The sequence below is a fragment of the Heloderma suspectum genome, chromosome 6, assembly GCF_057233095.1.
Source record: "Heloderma suspectum isolate Gila_16-S chromosome 6, 16-S_ref, whole genome shotgun sequence".
Classification (NCBI taxonomy): Eukaryota; Metazoa; Chordata; class Lepidosauria; order Squamata; family Helodermatidae; genus Heloderma; species Heloderma suspectum.
Window position 1 is genome coordinate 111310929 of NC_139463.1, and position 20415 is coordinate 111331343.

At 47.1% G+C, this 20415-nt stretch overlaps 1 pseudogene across 1 annotated transcript; it reads left to right on the forward strand.

Moving 5' to 3' along the window:
• Positions 1–1961: 1961 nt before the first annotated feature.
• On the forward strand, positions 1962–17063 carry LOC146342522 (vomeronasal type-2 receptor 26-like; annotated as a pseudogene). The gene is made up of 4 exons (XR_014784067.1): positions 1962–2946; positions 11143–11370; positions 15443–15569; positions 16155–17063. The product of XR_014784067.1 is annotated as a vomeronasal type-2 receptor 26-like (transcript).
• Positions 17064–20415: the final 3352 nt, after the last annotated feature.

Consider the following 20415-nt stretch of genomic DNA (forward strand, 5'->3'; position numbering starts at 1 on the left):
TGTAAACATACACTCTTTGGCATGGTTCTTTTAATGTGACCTCTTGATGAATCCTCTGTATTCTCACTTGCTCTGTAGAATTGTCAGCAACTGCCTGAACATTTGACATTTGGGTTCCAGTCCAGCATTTAAAAGAAAATTAATTAACCTTTTAATACAAATCCATATACAAAATTATTAGGCATTCCATTTCTATCACACTTTTTTTTTCTTTCTTTAAAATGTACCTGTAACAGAGATGGACACCCAAAAATATTACAGCATGTTGCATGCAAAAATGCATATATTACAGAAAAGTGTGCACAAATGTGCATTATTTTGGGTGAAATCTCTTGCAAAAAGGTGCATATTTGGAAAAGTTCATAAAAAATAGAAGCACTTGTAGAAAAGTGCAAAAATGTGTGTATTTTCTTGCAGTCCCCCCCCCCTTTTAACTGCAAACTTATGTGAAATGGGGTGGAATTAATCTAATTTTGGGAAAAACTGACAAAATGACTGAGACCAAGTTTGAGAGACTCATCCATCTAGAAATTGCTCAAGCGATGTTCTTCTTGAGCATTCAATCATTTTCATGGGAACTCTAGAAAATCTTGAAATCTTCTCATGCATCTACAATAAATACTCCTTTGGAATCTTAATGCATCAATATTTTCACTTGAACACTAATGTTGGAAAGAATGTCAATATACATGAATATTGTTTCCACAAACAACTTGAAAATAACTCTTCTCCTCATCTCATTCTTCTATATTTTCTTTAGTTCATACATGGCTCTACTCCAGAGATACTTGGGTGCAACATTGTGCCACCATATCTGTTCTCTTGACACAGTTCTGTCTCATGCGTAATTGGTGAATTGGATCTGTGTAATATGTAACTTTTTTCTTTCTTTTCTCTTAATACTTTTTCTTGTTTCCTTTGTTTTCCTGTTCTTTCATCTTTTGCCTTCTCTTTCCTTTTTATATTTCCTTTTTTTACTTTTCTGGTTGTTGCTGTGTCCTAGGGATGTAGGAAACACTTATCTGGGTCCTGCCAGGGCATCCGCGGTGTGGGGGAGGCACTCCGTCCCTCCCCCCGGAATCCTCTCCAGCCGTCTCTGTTCCATGGCGGGTCTGCAGAGCTGCTGGCCGGGGTTGGCTGCAGCTGGAGTTCCAGCTGCAGCTGGGATGCTGCATCCGCAAATGGTGGCCATCATAGTGGCCACCATTTGTGTCCTTGCAGGCAGCCATGATAGGGTACATAAGTATTTACATAGCCTATCATAGCCTATGCCATTTGCGCCCCTGCTCTTTGCCATGATAGGCTACGTAAGTATTTATGTAGCCTATCATGGTAAAGGCAGCCACACAAATGGCGGCCGCTACGCCATTTGCATGGCTACCTTTACCGTGATAGGCTATGTAAATACTTATGTAGCCTATCATGGCTGCCTGCATGGATACATATGGCGGCTGCTACAACGGCCGCCATTTGTGGCTGCAGCAGCCCAGCAGCAGCTGGCCAGGAGACCAGCCGGAGCCGCCCCTGCCAGAGCCGCTGCCGCATCTCCCCAGGTAAGCTCCGTCCCGGGGGGATTATGCGGGGTGGCGGGGGGTGGGAGGCCATTCTGCCACGGATTCTGGGGGGCTGGATTCTAAAGAATCCATCCTCACTGGAGTTGGTGGTAGAATTCTCTGACATCCCTACTGTGTCCTCAAGAATACTGTAATGTTGGAAACTGTAGATGGTGATTATGTTGTTGGTATTCTTTATTTCATTTATAAAGATAAAAAGTAGAATAAAAATTAAGTAAAAAAAATCAGGAGGTGGGGGGAACAGAGTGAAACTGAGTTTGAGAGGTACATACACCTTGAATTGGTCAATGCATTTGCTTCTTGTGCTTTCCATCATTTTCAAAGGAAATTGAGAAAAAAATAAAGTCTCCCGATTCATCAACTCTCAGTTAATACAAATGTGAAATCTGGTATTTATTGAAATAGTCATGCAAGGACAACCATTTAGAAAGTATATCACTATGCACAAACATTTTTCCCCACACACACCCTAAATAATTGTTCTACTTTCATTTTTATGTATTTCCTTAAGCTTATATATGGCTCTGCTCCAGAAGTACATAGGAAAAAACAAGTGGTTTTCTACCATCAGATGTTTCCAAATTTGGATCATCAATACAAGGGGATTGTTCAGTTACTGCTTCATTTCAGGTGGACCTGGATTGGGCTGTTGTCAGCGAATGATATCAATGGAGAGAGGTTTGTGCACGACATGGTTCCCATGTTTTACAAGAGAGGTATCTGCTTGGATTTCATGGAAAGATTCCCAATAATTACTTATTCCAATGATGTTGCTGGAATGGTGGCAGAGGGAATAGGAACATACAGTGTTGTCATGAGTAGCACTGCTAATGCAGTTGTAGTACATGGTGAAATTGAGATCATGATACTTTTAAGAATGTTTCCCAGCTTGTCAGAATATGAAGATATACCGATGAAAAAAGGATATAAAATCTGGATTATAACAGCGCAGGTAGATTTCACATCACTTCCCTTTCAAAAAAGTTGGGACATAGACTTCCTCCATGGTGCTCTCTCATTCACACTTCACTCAAAGGAGGTGTTGGGATTCAAGAAATTTCTTCAGAGGAGAAACCCTACTTTGGAAAAAGAAGATGGCTTCATGAGGGTGTTCTGGGAAGAGGCATTTGAATGTTCCTTCCCCAACTCCATGAATGGCAAGCAAGTTGGGACCATCTGCAGTGGGGAGGAGAAGCTGGAAACTCTTCCTGCATCTGTTTTTGAAATGAGCATGACTGGCCACAGCTACAGCATCTACAATGCAGTCTATGCCATGGCACATGCTTTGCACGACATGCATTCATCTACACTCAAACACAGAGCAATAGCGGATGAAGCAAGACTGAAGCTTCTGCATGAACAGCCGTGGAAGGTAATGTCCTGAGCACACTAATGAAGGAGAACTCACCATATCCATGGGAACAAAAGTAGAATCCAGAATGTGTAGGAACTAGGGATGGCAGAGAATTCTGCCACGGATTTCAGTGAGGCCGAATGCACTGGCATTTGGCCCCCCGAAATCTGTGGCGGAATGGCCTCCCACCCCCCTGCAGATTCCCCCTGGGGCGAAGCTTACCTGGGGCAGATGTTCCGGTGGCAGCAGCTCTGGCAGTGGTGGCGGCTGGTCTTTCGACCGGCTGCCGTGGCCGCCATTTGCTGTGATAGGCTACATAAGTATTTGCGTAGCCTATCACGGCAAGCAAAAAAACCAACAACAGCATACGCAAATGTTGGCGGATATGGCAGCCACCACTTGTGTTCCCTATTTTTAGCCGTTTTAGCCTACGTAAATATTTATGTAGGCTATTACGGTGAAAAAAAAGTGGAACGCAAATAGCACCCAGTAGGCTATTTGCGTTCCCCCTTTTTTTTTTCACCGTAATAGCCTATGTAAATATTTACATAGGCTAAAATGGCTAAAAGTAGGGAATGCAAATGGCGGCCGCCGTAGCCGCCGCCATTTGTGTACGTTGTTGTTGTGGTTGTTTTTTGCCTGCCGTGATAGGCTTCGTAAATACTTACGTAGCCTATCATGGCAGCCTGAGTGGACGCAAATGGCAGCCGCTACAGCGGCCACCATTTGCATCCGCAGCATCCAGTCCGCGGCCGGAACTCCGGCTGCGGACAGCCCTGGCCGGCTGCTCTGCGGAGCTGCAGCAGAGCGAAGCAGGCCAGGCAGGATTCCGGGGGGGGGGGATCGGATCTCCTCTCCCCGGCGAGGATTCTGGGGGGAGGGACGGAGCGCTTCTCCCCCCACAGTGAATCACATCTGTGAAAAGGTAAGTGACTTTTGTACATCCCTAGCAGGGATGTTAGCCTTGTTGTAGATTCTTTTTTTCTTAAGTTAATATTATGTATATCCACCTGGGCAAGTGGTATAAAACTATTGTATCAACTACATTTGATTTTAAATGTATTTTCAATCTATAATTAACTAGTTGCTTCACTGATATACAGTATGTGGTTTGATAGAGGAGGGGTTGAGAGACCCTGTGTGTTAGGCTTAGGTCAGCCATCTCCTTTGCTTGTCAATTGCTGAAGATCAGGATTTGAGCTTGCTTGAAAGTAGGGATGGTGGAGAATTTCTCCCCGAAACCTCGGGGGGCCGAGAGCCAATGTGTTCGGCCCCCCGAACAAGTTTCGGGAAGAAATTCTCCGCCCCCCCGCCCCCCACACCCCCCCCGGGATGGGACTTACCTTTGCATGTCCCTCCCGGCGGCAGGTCCGGCCGGCGGTTCGGCGGGTGTTCGTGCGGGGTGGGAGCGGCAGCTGGTCTTTCGACCAGCTGCCGCCGCTGCCATTGCAATAAAATAAACAAAAACAAAAACGCCCCTGTGATAGGGTACGTGACGATTAACGTAGCCTATCACGGCTAGATTTGCAAAGTCAGCCATGATAGGCTACGTAAATCGTCACGTAGCCTATCACGGGTGACTTAAAAAAAAAAAAAGCGCGTACGGATAATGGCGGCCCCCATAGGGAGCCGCCATTCCCGTTCCTTATTTGGTTGCTGTAGTCTACGTGAAGATTTACGTAGACTACGGCGAAAATAAGGTCAATGCTATTTGCGTTGCCCTTATTTTCGCCGTAGTCTACATAAATCTTTACGTAGATTACAGCGACCAAATAAGGAACGGGAATGGCAGCTCCCTATGGGGGCCGCCATTAGTGTAAGTGCTTTTTTTTTTTTAAAGTCACCCGTGATAGGCTACGTGACGATTAACGTAGCCTATCACGGCTGACTTTGCAGATCTAGCCGTGATAGGCTACATTAATCGTCACGTAGCCTATCACGGGGGCGGTTTTTTGTTTTTTTTTTACTTTGGAGTTCGCGGCCGGGCGAGGCGGGAAGCCTCCTCCTCGGCCTGAATTTCGGCCAGGCGAGGCGGGAAGCCTCCCCCCCGGCCTGAATTTCGGCCGGGGCGAGGCGGGAAGCCTCCACCCCGGCCTGAACTTCGCGGGGGGAGCAGCGAAGCGCCTCCCCCCCACCGCGAACAAGCTCCGACGACAGGTAAGTGACTTTCATCCACCCCTACTTGAAAGGGGCCCACATGCAAAGTCCTGGTTGAGAATCCACAGGCAGTATCTGATTGCCCTCCATCCTTTCTTACTTTTCACCAGAGTGCACTGTCCTTTTCTACTCTGACTCTGGGTTTCTTCTTGCTTTAATTCTGAAAAGCTAAGAGACACATGCTTTTAATAATGTGCTCATTAATAATTCTGTTTTGTAGATTGACTGATTCTTGGATTTCAGTGTAGGGATGTCTGTTGGAAACCTGTCCTTTTGGGGCTCGACAGGGTTCCATGGCATGCCAAACTCACCTTGCATTTGTGAGCTGAGCTGTGAGTTTTCCTTGAGCTCGGGGGAATTTTTGCATAGGCTTTTTTGTGTCAGGCTGTAATTTTTGCAAATTTGTCGGATTTGTGCAGCTTGCAGCTGAAATGTGCATAATTTTTGCAAATTGTGGCCACACTTGGTACAATTTACACAAATTACACAAAATTGTGCAAAATTCAGCTGTAATTTGTGCAAATTAAAAACAGGCAAAATTTGCTAACTGTCCCAGCTCACTGCAAACACATTTCTCAAACATCCCTAATGCAATGTTTTTTTTCCATAGTTCAGATTATAGCAGCCAGGGTAGTTAACAGCAGCAGCTGCAGCAAAATCAATGCAGCCCCACTCCCACCATTTCAAAATTTATACCAGTTCGGCTTAGAATGTCCATGCATGGCTGACATATTTTTTATTATTATTATTATTATTATTATTAATTTCATTTCTATACCACCCAATAACTGAAGCTCTCTGGGCAGTTTACAACCATTCATATGAACACAGCATAAACATTTAAATATACAAAATCTGAAACAATGACAGACAGCTAAAACAGTTTCAATCCAATACAAGACCTGTTTAGATGACTGGCATAAACATTTTAATGTTTCCTAAATTTTAATCCTAAATTTAATCTTTAATTTGTCTCCCCAAAGAAGTTTAACTGGCAGAATTTAATATCTTTTAGGCATAAGGTTTAAACCATAAACCAGTGGTCCCTGGGAGAGTGTCCCAGGGCTAAGGGTTTTAGTGAAACTCACTCTCCATGGAGAGAAAGGTCTACAGGCAAAGATGAACCTCCACCCTCAGAAGCTCCCTCTGTGCCACAGTGGGAAAGTCTGTCAACAATTCTACAGGGCAACTCTGTCTGAGAAGGCAAATGAGGATGTTTCAAAGGCTGATTGGGGTCTGCTTGGATCCTGCAGTTCCAAGGATGCCTTGAGCTGGCTTAGTTTATATCCCTCTAACTAGGGCTGTGCTCGGCCTTTGCTTCAGATGCAAAGCCAGAGGGCTCCAGACCCTCGGAATCTGTCCAGTTTTGACTCGGACTGATTTGGACCCCCTCCGCTTTGACTCAGTTCTGGATCCAAAGTGTTATTCGGTAACTGGATCACTCAGTTTAGGTGTTTCCCCTTCGACTTGCAGGGGTCAACAAATTGCCACAGCTTTTTGCAGTTTTCATGATAAATAAATTAAACTCGTGGAACTCTCTGCCAATATGGAGGGGATCCCACCAGCCAAATTTCAGATAGTTTGGCCCAGTACGTTGTGTGCTAGGTGCAGCTGAAAGTTGATGCTTTGCACAAAAACTCTCAAAGCAAAGAGCTATACTTCTCAGCCTGCACCATGGCCTCCTCCTGCCTGCTCGGCTGTGAAGAACTGCTAGCCATCTCCTGCTCATGAGGAGGAGACAGCTAGTGAGCAGTGGGGGCATGTGCCATACCCCCTCCTCCTCCTGCCTGGATGATTCACAGCACTTTTTGCAAATAAGTCTATGTGCACATATAGACTTATATGCAAAGAAGTGCTGTAAATAGGGATGTCGGAGAATTTCACCATGGATCTCGGTGAGGCCAAATGCCAGTGCATTCGGCCCCCCGAACTCTGTGGCGGAATGGCCTGCCACCCCCACCCCCCCCACGGATCCCCCCAGGACGAGACTTACCTGGGGTGGATGTTCCAGACGGTGGCGGCTCCAGTGGCGGCTTCGGCAGCAGCAGGGCAGCAGCTGGTCTTCTGACTGGCTGCCGCCGCCACTGCCATTTGCAGTCTGTTCCCTCCCCATTCGTGATAGGCTACGTAAAGACTTACATAGCCTATCACATCTGGCTAGGGATGTCAGAGAATTTCTCCATGAATCTCTGGGGGGCCGAATGCCAACGCATTCGGCCCCCCGAAATTGGTGGAGAAACGGTCCGCCCCCCCGCCCTCCCCGGGATGGGACTTACCTTCGGCGAATGTCCCTCGCGGCGGCGGCTCCCGGCGACGTTTCGGCGGCATTGCGGCGGCGTTGCGGTGGCAGCAGACGGTCTTCCGACCGGCTGCCGCCGCTGCCATTTCCAAGTGAAAAAAATGAACAAACCAACAAACGTGATAGGCTACGTAAAGATTTATGTAGCCTATCACGGCTGATTTAAAAGAAAAAAACGCGTGTATGCAAATGGCGGCACCCATGGGCGCTGCCATTTGCTTACGCACTTTTTTTTTTTCAAAGTCAGCCATGATAGGCTACGTAAACTTTTACGTAGCCTATCACAGTGTTTTTTGAAAATCTAGCCGTGATAGGCTACGTAAAGATTTATGTAGACTAAGATGGCCAAAAATAAGGAACGCAAATGGCGGTGGCCGTAACCGCCGCCATTTGCGTACGCGTTTTTTTTTAACCCAGATGTAGGGATGGACGAAAATCACCTGATCCCGACGCTTGCTTTGCGGTGGGGGGGAGGCGCTCCGTCCCTCCCCGCCGAAATTCTGGCCGGGGGGGAGCGCCCTGCCTCTCCAGCCATGAAAGTTCTTCTGCCGGGAAGAAGGTTTTGTTTAAAAAACGTGATAGGCTACGTAAATCTTTACGTAGCCTATCACTTTTTTTAAACAAAACCTTCTTCCCGGCAGAAGAACTTTCGTGGCTGGAGAGGCAGGGCGCTCCGCCCCGGCCAGAATTTCGGCGGGGAGGGACGGAGCGCCTCCCCCCCACCGCAAAGCAAGCGTCGGGATCAGGTGATTTTCGTCCATCCCTACATCTGGGTTAAAAAAAACGCGTACGCAAATGGAGGCGGTTACGGCCACCGCCATTTGCGTTCCTTATTTTTGGCCATCTTAGTCTACATAAATATTTACGTAGACTAAGACAGCGAAAATAAGGGGGAATGCAAGTAGCATCCGCTATGCTATTTGCGTTCCCCTCTCTTGTCTTCGTCTTAGTCTATGTAAATATTTACGTAGACTAAGATGGCCAAAAATAAGGAACGCAAATGGCGGTGGCTGTAGCCGCAACCATTTGCGTACGCGTTTTTTTTTTTTAACCCAGACGTGATAGGCTACGTAAGTCTTTACGTAGCCTATCATGGCTGAATTCAGGGACGCAAATGGCAGTGCCTACAGCCGCTGCCATTTGCATCCCTGCTAGCCAGTGGCTGGATGTTTGGCTGCTGGTGGAGCCGGCCGGCGGCTCTGCGGAATCCCCGCGGAACGGAGCCAGCAGGCCAGGATTCTGGGGGGAAGCGCGGAGTGCCTCCCCCCCAGCGAGGATTCTGGGGGGGGGGATGGAGCGCCTCCCCCCCGAGCGGAACCCGGCGGAGCCAGGTAAGCGGGGTTTCGTACATCCTTAGCTGTAAATTGCCCATATGCTCAAGATTCATGGTGCTTTGGGGGTATAAATCTATGTGCACATAGACTTCCAATCTCCATGGTTTTTTAAAAACATGGCAATCATGATGGAGGCAGAACAACTGGTGAGTGGAGCAAGGGCTGGGGGGCAGTGTACAAAGAACCCAGATGGGGGTGTGTCTCACATCCCTTAGTAACGCCACCAGAATGTTCTGTCTCTGAAACACAGACATTTTTCTCCAGTTATTCAGTCTTCCTCACTCCTGCACCACTGTCACTGATAGGAGATGGCTGGGTTATGTTCAGCCCCGATTTGGCAACTAGAGTTTCCATTCACCAAAGCTCCGTCCGTACTTCTCCTCCTCCTCCCTTCCCCTGTCCTCCTCCTCAACTCCTCACTCAAGTTTCTCAAGTTGATACTTTGGGTGCCAGGCTGCCTGGGTTGCTCAGAACGAATGACCAAGTTTGATGTTGCACTTCGTATAAAAGTAGGGATGCACGAAAGTCACTTACCTGGTCTCGCAGCTTGCTTCGCGGTGGGGGGGAGGCGCTTCACTGCTCCCCCCGAAGTTCAGGCCAGGGGGGGAGGCTTCCCGCCTCGCCCAGCTGAAATTCAGGCAGGGGAGAAGCGCCCCCTCTCCCCGGCCGCGAACCTCAAAAGAAAAAAAAACAACGCCCCTGTGATAGGCTACGTAATGATTAACGTAGCCTATCACGGCTAGATCTGCAAAGTCAGCCATGATAGGCTACGTAAATCATCATGTAGCCTATCATGGGTGACTTTGAAAAAAAAAAGCGCGTACGCAAATGGCGGCCCCCATAGGGAGCCGCCATTCGCGTTCCTTATTTGGTCCCTGTAGTCTACGTAAAGATTTATGTAGACTACAGCGAAAATAAGGGCAACGCTATTTGCTAATTTCTCCCCGAACAACCTTCGGAGGACCGAATGCGTTGGCACTCGCCCCCCCGAAGTTTCGGGGAGAAATTCTCCCCCATCCCTATATACAAGCCGCTTTGCTTTGGGGTGCCTCATTGCTATTCTGCTCCACCTCATATCACATGGAGGCACCTCGGAAGCGGCCCACTTCGACTCGTTATTCAGGCTTCAGACTGAAGCAGTGCACAGCCCTCCCTCTAACTAGAAGCAACATGAGGAAACCATTCGAATGGCTGAAGGAGACCCAAGAAAGGGGTGATATACTCCCACCCACCCCACTTTCTGCCCTGCCAGTAGATGCCCAGCAGGGCATAGGAAGTGATGGTTCAAACACCATAGATTCTACCACAGCCCCCTGGATTGCTCTGCCTAATGTTTTCATCCTTTAAGACATTTTAATGCATTTCAAACACACTGGAATTGATGTTTTACACTCTGCCACTTTTATCTGGTTCTGATTAGCGATGGCGGAGAATTCCGCCATGGAATCCAATGAGGCTGGATTCTAAAGCATCTAATCTAAACCCCTGGATTCCATGGTGGAATGGAACACTTACCTCCGCCTCCCCACAGAATCCTCTTCAGCCAGATCCTCCAGCTCTGGATGTCTAGCGATACGGCTGCCATGCCGTATCGCTGGCTGAAGGGACTGACTGCAGACCCAAATGGCATCCAGGATGTCATCTGCGGCTGTAAAGGCCTTAGTTTAAGGTAAATGCAGCCATAAATGGCTGCATTTGGCTTAAACTAAGGCCTTTACGGCCACAAATGGTGTCCTGGACGCCATTTGCATCCACAGTCAAGTCCCCTTCAGCCAGCGATACGGCATGGTGGCTGTATCACTGGCGCTTCGGAGCTGGTCAGCGGCTCCGCAGAATTGCCGCCAAGTAGAGCTGGCCAAAGAGGATTCCGGGGGGTGGAACGGATCACCTCCCCCCACCCCGCGGATGCCCCAAAACAGACCGAGGTAGCGAATTCGTACACCCCGAGTTCTGATGTAGGTGTTCAGTTGTTTTACTGATATTATTTCCTTATATTTTACTGGTGTTCATCAAAACGTATTTTATTGATGATGATGATGATGATAGCCTAGCATATTTAGGGAGCAATCCTACACCTCCTAGACACTGTCTGAGGGGCCATGGGGTAGTGGGGATTCTCACTCCAAGGTTAGAGACAATGCACTGAGCTCAGAAAGGAGAGCCATATATCTGACCCCCCTCCCCTGGTCCATCACAGCTGGCATGGAAAGAACTGTGCCATCTGGCAACTGAAGTTGGAAGATCGACCTCAGAGAGTGGAAAAGGGGGACACTGTGGTGGGTGAGGGAGCAGAAGAAACCGGACAGGCCAGTATAGGCAACTTCAAGCACTTAACAACTACTGCTATGTCTCCTACTACTCTGCATAGAGCTTTTCCATGGTTCACTACCCATATCTTGCATCCCTTTTCTTTTTCCATTTTAGCTTGACTACTTTCTGAGAAGCGTCGTATTTAATAACAGTGCTGGAGAAAAAGTTTGCTTTGACCAAAATGGAGTGTTAGAGGCTGGATTTGACATTATCAACTGGGTCACATTCCCAAACCTGTCCTTTATTAGAGCGAAGGTTGGAGCGATATATCCTAAAGGCCTTCTAGGTGAAAACATCACCATCTGGGAGGAAGCCATTGTGTGGCCCAGCAGGTTTAACCAGGTAGAGTCCAGGGGGAAGTCTTCTAGAGATGTACGAAAGTCACTTACCTTTCCGTGGATTATGTTGATGGGGGGGGGAGGCATTCCGTCCCTCCCGCCCGGAATCCTCAACGGCCGGCTGTGCTCCGTGGCAGCTGGCCAGGCCTAGCCAGGCTAGAGCCATCCACAGCTGGATTTCTGGCAGCAGAGGGCTCTGGGAAGAAAACCAAAAACCCGTGTACGCAAATGACGGCCGCTACGACCACCGCCATTTGCGTTCCTTATTTTTGGCCATCTTAATCTATGTAAATCTTTACATAGACTATGACGGCGAAAATAAAAGGGAATGCAAATAGCGTGGCGGATGCTATTTGCGTCCCTTTTTGATTCACCGTTTTAGCCTACGTGAATATTTATGTAGGCTAAAAAGGCGAATAAAAAAGGGACGCAAATAGCACCCACTACGGTATTTGCGTTCCCCTTTATTTTCGCTGTCATAGTCTACATAAAGATTTACATAGGCTAAAACGGTGAATCAAAAAGGGACGCAAATAGCGCCCGCTACGCTATTTGCGTTCCCCTTTATTTTCGCCGTCATAGTCTACGTAAAGATTTACGTAGATTAAGATGGCCAAAAATAAGGAACGCAAATGGCATATGCGGGGGGGGGGTTATACTTTTTTAAAATACATTTTTATACATTTTTTTATACGTTTGCGTACACGGGTTTTTTGTTTGTTTGTTTTAAACCCAGCTATGATAGGCTACGTAAATCTTTATGTAGCCTATCACGTTGTTGTTGTTGTTGTTGTTGTTGTTGTTTACAACACTGTAAATGGCGGTGGCAACAGCTGGTCGGAAGATCAGCCCCAGTTCAGTGTCATCCCGGGGGGGATCTGTGGGGGGGCGGGGGGGGCAGGCCGTTCCGCCACGGAGTTCAGGGGCCAAATGCACTGGCATTCGGCCTCACCGAGATCCGTGGCGGAATTCTCTGCCATCCCTGAAGTCTTCACAAGCAATTTAGTGTAAAGGCAGAGCAGTCTGAATTCCTTTAGAAAGTTGATGTCATCACCCATCCACAGCCAACCAGCTGCTTCCCTCCTAAAAAGCTGCATTTTCTGAAACTCCTTTTGCTCTGACTTTTTAAATGAAAGCAACTTCCTGGTGGTTTTGCCGCAGTGTGCCATGTCCCCCTGCATTAAATCCTGGGAGTTTGTTGTAAGCTGGCAATGAGGTGTTCAAGGGGGAGGGATACCCCATTCCCTCTTTTTTCCACAATGGAAGTAGTTTTTCTCATTGAGAAAATCCCCAGGAGCACAGCAGTGAACCCTCACATTACCACAGTAGTGGGGACACTCATTCAACTTAGGTAGCCTGCTTTTAATCTTTAACATCTCCCCCCTTTCTGTGCATGTTTACTTAGAAGAAACAAATCTTACTCCCCTATAGAGAAAAGGTAAAATGCTAACTTTAGTAACTTGCCCTAAAGCACTCTTTCACTTTTCTGTTGCTTTCTTAAATCGCTATTGCACTGTTGTGCTTCTTTGATATCCTGTAGGTTCTCTGATGTAAAGTCTTTTCTCCATTGTTATCTGAAGTCCATTCTCCACTTTATCATTTTATTGCAGTAACACTCTTTCAGGTTCACAGCCGCTTCTCATTACAAGCAGGGAGAAGGAGAAAGGGAGAAAGGGAGGGTTGGAAGCAATAACTCTGGGGCAGAGTGCTGGAATGGGGCAAAATGGAGGGATGGAGCTGCTCTCAGTGGGGGCCTTCAGATGCTGCACTGGAGAACTGGGGATTTTGGCTTCTTCGGGGAAATCTGCACACATGGGGAAAAATTAGTTGCTCTCCATATTCATAATAATATAGTAGCAGGGGGAGCCTGGACAGGGTCAGGAAACAAGCCTCTCTCTTTGGGTGAGCAGCCCCTGCCAGCTGGATGAACAGTTCTACTCCCTGCACCCCACCCAGAAGTATGTCTCTTTCTAGTGCTGTTTGATCCCTGAAACACTTGGTTAGGGATGTACGAAAGTCACTTATCTTTTGCGGATTATGTTGATGGTGTGGCAGGGAGGCGCTCCGTCCCTCCCCCTGGAATCCTGGATGGGGAGGAGGCGCTCTGTTCCTCCCCCCCGGAATCCTGGCCAGCCAGCTGTGCTCCGCAGGGATTCTGCGGAGCCGCTGGCCGGCTCCTCCAGCAGCTGGACATCCGGCCACTGGCTAGCAGGGACGCAAATGGCGGCAGCCGTAACCGCCGCCATTTGCGTCCCTGCAGTCAGCTGTGATAGGCTACGTAAATGTTTACATAGCCTATCACGGCTGACTTAAAAAACAACAACAACACACATATGCAAATGGTGGTGGCCATGGCCACCGCCATTTGCATTCCTTATTTTGGCATGTCTTAGTCTATGTCAAGATTTATGTAGACTAAGATGGCGAAAATAAGGGGAATGCTAATAGCGTAGCGGACCTAGAGGTGTACATAAGTAATAAATCCGTAGTGTTTCAGAAGGATAGGTTCAGCACTACATGTAAAAGAGGATTATTCTTTTTTGGGGGGGATAATACACCACCTCCTTCATCTGTGTGTTTGGGGGGGGGGGATTCATGTGACAATGACATACATCATAGAAGCAGATCCAGGCAAGAAACCTGAAAAGTTTAAGAAGGACACGTGCAAGGGTTATGGAGATATAATGATGATAGAAAACCAGTTCAAGGCTTTTCCCATTGCAAACCCTGTTAGGATTGTAAGACCAGCCATCACATGGTCCCTCTCTTGCCTTTCTGCAAAGCCCAATGATAAGATCACCTGGTAAAATGTGCCTTGCAATTACAAGGTGGACTTGTCAGTCACTCACCTGCACTCCCTCCCCTCCCCTCCCCTCTCCCCTCCCCTTCTCATAATCACAGCAGCTAGAGAATTGAAATCAAAAATGATATTTGCAGGAGACATGAAGTCTCCGTGTCTCTGCAACATAAGTCGCTAATGACGCATCATTCTGGAGTGGGTTTATGAAGCACCAGAAATGGTCTGAAGGGGGAAGTTCCGCTAAGGCTGAAGGCTTTGTCCCAAGTCAGTGCACACCCCTAACCCTTATATCACATCCAGGCAACCAGATGCCTTCCAGATGTTTTGGATGTCAACTTCCATCAACCCCAGCAAGCCAGGTCAACGGTCCAGGATTGTGGGGCTTGAAGTCCAAAACATATGGAGGGCACTGGGTTTTCTAACCCTGCCTTTTCTAACTCTTCCTTGCCTTACAGAGCTGGTTGAGTTCAGTATTCTGCAAGAGCAGTTTGACATTTTGAGGGGCTCCAAAGAAGACAGGCATAATCCCCTGTGTTCCTTTTGGAGCATGGTTGTGAAAATTTCAGACATCCTAGAGGTGTGCATAAGGAATAAATCTGCAGTGTTTCAGAAGGATAGGTCCACCACTTCATTTAAAAGAGGAGTCTTCTTTTTTGGGAGAGAGAAAATCCACCTTCTCCCTCACCTCTGCGTTGAGGGGAGGGGGATTCATGTGACAATGACATACAACATAGAAGTGGACCCAGGCAAGAAACTGAAAGGTTTAAGGACACGTGTAAGGGTTATGGAGATATGATGATGGAAAACCAGGTTAAGAATTTTCCCACAGCAAAGCCTGTTAGCATTGTAAGAACCGCCATCTCACCGTCCCTTTCTTGCCCTTCTGCAAAGCCCAGTGATAAGATCACCCGGTAAAATGTACCTTGCAATTACAAGGTGGACCTGTCAGTCACTCAGTCACTCATCTGCACTCCCTCCCTCCCTCCCTCCCTCCCTCCCTCCCAAACATATGGAGGGCACTGGCCTGCTTACACCTGCCTCTTCTAACCCTTCCTTGTCTTACAGAGCTGGTTGAGTTCAGTATTGCATTGAGGAGCCTGGCACAGACAGCTCTGCCATTAACATAGTATCTTCCCTATTGTCTCCTCTCATTAATTTGAAACATAAGTCTGCCCAGTCATGATGCAAGGGGAGTGAAATAGTGTGGGGTTTCTAAATCAGCCTAATCCTTGAGATCCAAACTTGCAAAACATAATTCATTCTCATTTCTGGACAGGCACTGCCCTTTTCTGTCTGTAATGATAAATGCCAGTTGGGTTATAGTAAGATGAAGAAGGAAGGGAAGCCATTTTGCTGCTATGAATGCTTTCCATGTCCAGAAGGGAAAATTTCCAACCGGAAGGGTAAGTAATGTCACATGTCGAGTTTACAGATATATTGTCATTAGGATGTAGAGGTGTTTATTTCCCTGATGTCAAAAAAGGTTCTTTCCCATTTTTGTTGATGGCTGTTGGTGATCCCAGGGCAGAATCTGACACAAGCACTCCTAATGTTAATGCTCTTCTGCTCAACACTTGAGAGAAATAAAACACAATTACACTTGCTGAGTTGGGTTCAAAGACCTGGATCACACAAACAGAGGGACAGATTGCCCTATTTCTTGTCCATTTCAGATTCACAGATGTTCAGTCATGTGCTCATTCTGTCTCATTGTCTGTGAAGTGTTAAAAAAAACTAATTTTAACTGTATGTATTTTCCCTATGAAATGCACATTATTATATGCATTTCTACCTGAAATGCACACTTTGGGATCCCCCTTCTGAGCCGAGAATTAAATTTCACTGTTCAGAGATGTGTGCAATGCAGAGAAATGTGCAGTTTTCAAGTTAGCAATCTTCATTCAGGGTATGGTCCTACTGAGTCTTGATTTTTTCAGTGTAATAAACATACAGCTGCCATACTTCAGACTGGATATTTTCTTTTCTAGACATGGATGACTGTTTTCAGTGTCCAGAAGACCAGTACCCAAACAAGGAGCACGATTCCTGCATTCCAAAAGAGATCATTTTCTTGTCTTATGGAGAACCTTTGGGGATCACTCTGGCTGGTGTTGCTCTTTCCTTTTCTTTCATCACAGCTTTGGTGCTTTGGATCTTTATTATGCACAAGGACACAGCCATAGTCAAAGCCAACAACCAGAACCTCACCTACACTCTCCTTGTCTCCCTCTTGCTCTCCTTCCTTTGCACTTTGCTATTCATTGGCCAACCTGAGACAATAAATTGTCTCCTTCGACAGACTGCATTTGGCATCATGTTCTCAGTGGCAGTTTCTTGTGTATTGGCCAAAACCATCATAGTGGTTTTAGCTTTCATGGCCACCAAGCCAGGGTCCAGCATGAGGAAGTGGATGGGGAAAAGACTGGCATCATCTATCGTTCTTTCCTGCTTCCTTATACAAGTGACTATTTGCACTGTGTGGCTGTCAAACTCTCCCCCATTCCCAGATTTCAACATGTACTCTATGACTAAGGAGATTGTTTGGGAATGTAATGAAGGGTCAGTCACCATGTTTTACTGTATCCTGGGCTTCCTGGGTTTCCTGGCCATTGTCAGCTTCACTGTGGCTTTCCAAGCCCGAAAGTTGCCTGACAGTTTTAATGAAGCCAAATTCATCACCTTCAGCATGTTGGTCTTTTGCAGTGTTTGGCTGTCCTTTGTTCCCACCTACCTGAGCACAAGGGGGGAAATATATGGTTGCAGTGGAGGCCTTCTCAATCATAGCCTCTGGTGCAGGCTTACTGATTTGTATCTTTTCTCCTAAATGCTACATCATTGTGTTGAGGCCTGAACTGAACAACAAGGACCATCTAAGAAGAAGTAATGGAGGAATGTAATGTTCTGTTGCCATTGTCTTGGTTAGGTTAGCCAGGAGTAAGTAACAAGACTTAGGACTAAAATCCTGTATCCCTTAGCTAGAACAATCTACCTTCAATTCTGTGGGATAGGCTTTGAGGATCCATGGACAGGATTGCAGTGTAAATAATTTGCCACTAATTTGTTCCATTGTCATTCAGTTGAGCTTAATCACATTTTATGTTATGTTGACTGAGGGGGTACCTTACTCTTGCATTATTTATTCTTCATTGCTGTGTGAATGCAATATAAACTCATCCTGATCTCAAAATTCCTAATCATCTTTGCAGCCCCACTCACAGGCTGTGATATGGCCAGACTGTGTTTGAGGTGGGGCCTCCTATTGAAGCCAGTTTGCTGAGGCCTCTCCCACTGGCTACTGCCTTCAACTGACCAGCCACTCTTCTGCCCCACAGGTATTTAAGAGTGGGGGCTGCCAGAGGCAGTGCCTCAGTGCACGGCTTCTCATCGTGCAATATATTTCGATGCTAAGTGTATACTTAGTGTTTGACTTGGAGATGTGCAGAGGAGCAAATGCAAGACCCACTCTATGACCTTTCCAGAGAAACCTGCACCAAGCTAATAGCAGCAAATAGCATCAGAGGAGAGCAGTTCTGAAGAACAAGAAGAAAGGGGCAACAACAGACCTTCACTTGCTCATTCTTAGCTGTTGTTCTCTCTTTGATACTGTTTTATATTTTATATTTTAACACTTTTCATATGTGCCTGGGAAATATATTGAGTAACTCATGGGATTAGGGGAGGTGCCACCATGACTGATGGCAGGTAGGGGGAGTTATGGCCATGGGGGGTTAACAGGTCAGATGAGAAGAAGAGGGGCTAGATACCTTACAGCTATGCTCCCCACTCTGATGTTTCCTGGTGGCCTCACCAGCTTGCCCTTGAGTATGGTGCTGTTGCTGCTTACTGTCCGATTGGTCTAAAATAAAAACTCCCTCATCCCTGATTTGACTGTGGATGAGAGAGACCTGATATGTATTACTGAGACCTGGGTGGGGGAGCTGTGAGCAGTTAGTCTCTCCCAGCTGTGCCTGCCTGGACACTCGGTGCAGCACCAACACCAACTCAACAATTGGGGAGGCAGTTTGCCATGGTCTATAGGAATTTAATCTCCGTCTCTAGGCTTCCTGATCATTTGAGTGAGGATCCTGATGGTCTGTACCTTATGGGTACCTTTATGTTGGGTGCCCAGGACAGATTAGGGATTCTACTGGTGTACCCCCCACCCCACTATCCATCAGATTGCTTGCCTGATCTGATGGAGGTGGTCTCAGATTTGGCCTTGAGGATCCCTAGGATGATGGTTCTGGGGGATCTCAACTTCTATGCCAAGGCCGCTGTATCCTGGGTGGCTCAGGACTTCATGGCTGCCATGACAACCATGGAGTTGTCCCAACATGTAATTGGCCCAATGCATGTAGAGGGACACATGCTTGAAATGGTTTTCTGGACTGGGGAAGAGGGTGGTGATCTGAAAATGGGGGAATTAACATTTGTCCCCTTGTCATGGTCGAATCACTTCCTACTGTGGTTTAGATTCTCAGCAGCCTTTTCCTCTGCAAGTGTAGGAGATGCATTAAAATGGTCTGTGCCCAGAGGCTACTGGATTCCAATGGATTCCAGAGGGCTTTGGGGGATTTTCCTGCTAGTATGGCTGATGCTCCTGTCGAAGCCCAAGTTGCTCTGTGGAATGCAGAGGTGACTCGGGTGGATGACCTGATCCTGCCCAAACACCCTCCTCCTCTGAGCAGAGACCAGCTAGCTCCTTGCTATACACCTGAGGTGAGGGCAATAAAGCAAGAGAGGAGTTGGCTAGAACAAAGGTGGACGAAAACCCATGCTGTGTCTGACCTAGCACAGGTTAGAACTCATTATCAAGCCTACTCTGTGGCAGCGAGGGGGGGAGACAGTTCTTTTTCACCTGCATTGCATCTTCTCGGTGTTGTCCAATGGAGCATTTCGAAGTGGTTTGCAGCCCTTTAAATTCTGGGCCAGGGAGAGAAACTGTGGAAGCCTCCATATTACACTGTGACGAGTTTGCATGGATGAAGTCACTCAGATTTGTCATGAATTAGACACCACAATTACTGCAGTTCCACTAGCAGAAGCATCCAGAGCACCATCTGATCGAGGTTTATTCAAAGCATTTCAGTTATTGAGGCCAGAGGATGCGGACAAGGTGCTTGGCCAAGTCCGATCATCCACTGGTGTGCTTGACCCTTGCTTTTCATGGCAGAGTATATCACATGAGGGGATATCTGTCTGGGGCCAGGAGGTCGTAAATTCCTCCTTGAGACAGAGAGTGGTGCTGGCCTCTTTAAAAGAGGCAGTAATCAGGCCACACCTAAAAAAGCCTAACCTGGACCCAGAGAATGTTAATAATTATAGGCCCGTGGCCAACATCCCCTTCCTCAGCAAGATGCTTGAGTGGGTGGTTGCAGGACAATTCTAGGCACTCTTGAGTGAAATGGATCATCTAGATCCATTTCAATCAGGCTTCAGGCCTGGCTTTGGAATGCAAAATGCATTGGTCACCCTGTGGGATGACCTTTTCCAGGAGAGGAACAAGGGGAGTGTGACCCTGTAATTCTCCTGTCAGCTGTTTTTGATACCGTCGACCTTTGTATCCTTCTGGATAGGTTTTCTGGGTTGGGAGCTGGAGGCACTGCACTACAATGGTTCCACTCCTACTTTAATGGCCAATTCCAGAAGGTACTGCTGGGAGAGTATGGCTCTGTGCCTTGGAAATTATGCCATGTGGTTCCACAGGGCTCTATTTTATCCCTTTGCTTTTTAACATCTATATGAAACTGCTGGGGGAGGTTATCTGGAGGTGTGGGCTGAGTGGGGTGCCATCAATATGTGGATGACAGCCAGCTCTACCTCTCCTTTTCATCAAACCCAGGTGACAGTGACTGCTCTGAATCAGTGCCTTATTTATTTATTTATTTATTTATTTAATTAATTTCTTGCTCGCACATCTGGCCGGTCACCCGGCCACTCCGGGTGATGTACAATGGTACAATTTAAAACAGTAAAATTATACATTAAAACATTATTTTAAAATATCCTAACCCACCCCAAATGCCTGCCTGAATAACCAAGTTTTCACTGTGTGGTGGAAGCTCATTAAAGAGGGGGCATGGCAGAGTTTCCTAGGGAGGGAGTTCCACAGAGTGGGGGCCACCACAGAGAAGGCCCTCTCCCTCATCCTCACCAGTCTAGCTGTCCTGGCTGATGGGACAGAGAGAAGCCCATCTGAGGCTGATCTTGTTGAGCAGCCTGTCTGGTGTTTTAAACCATATAGGGTTT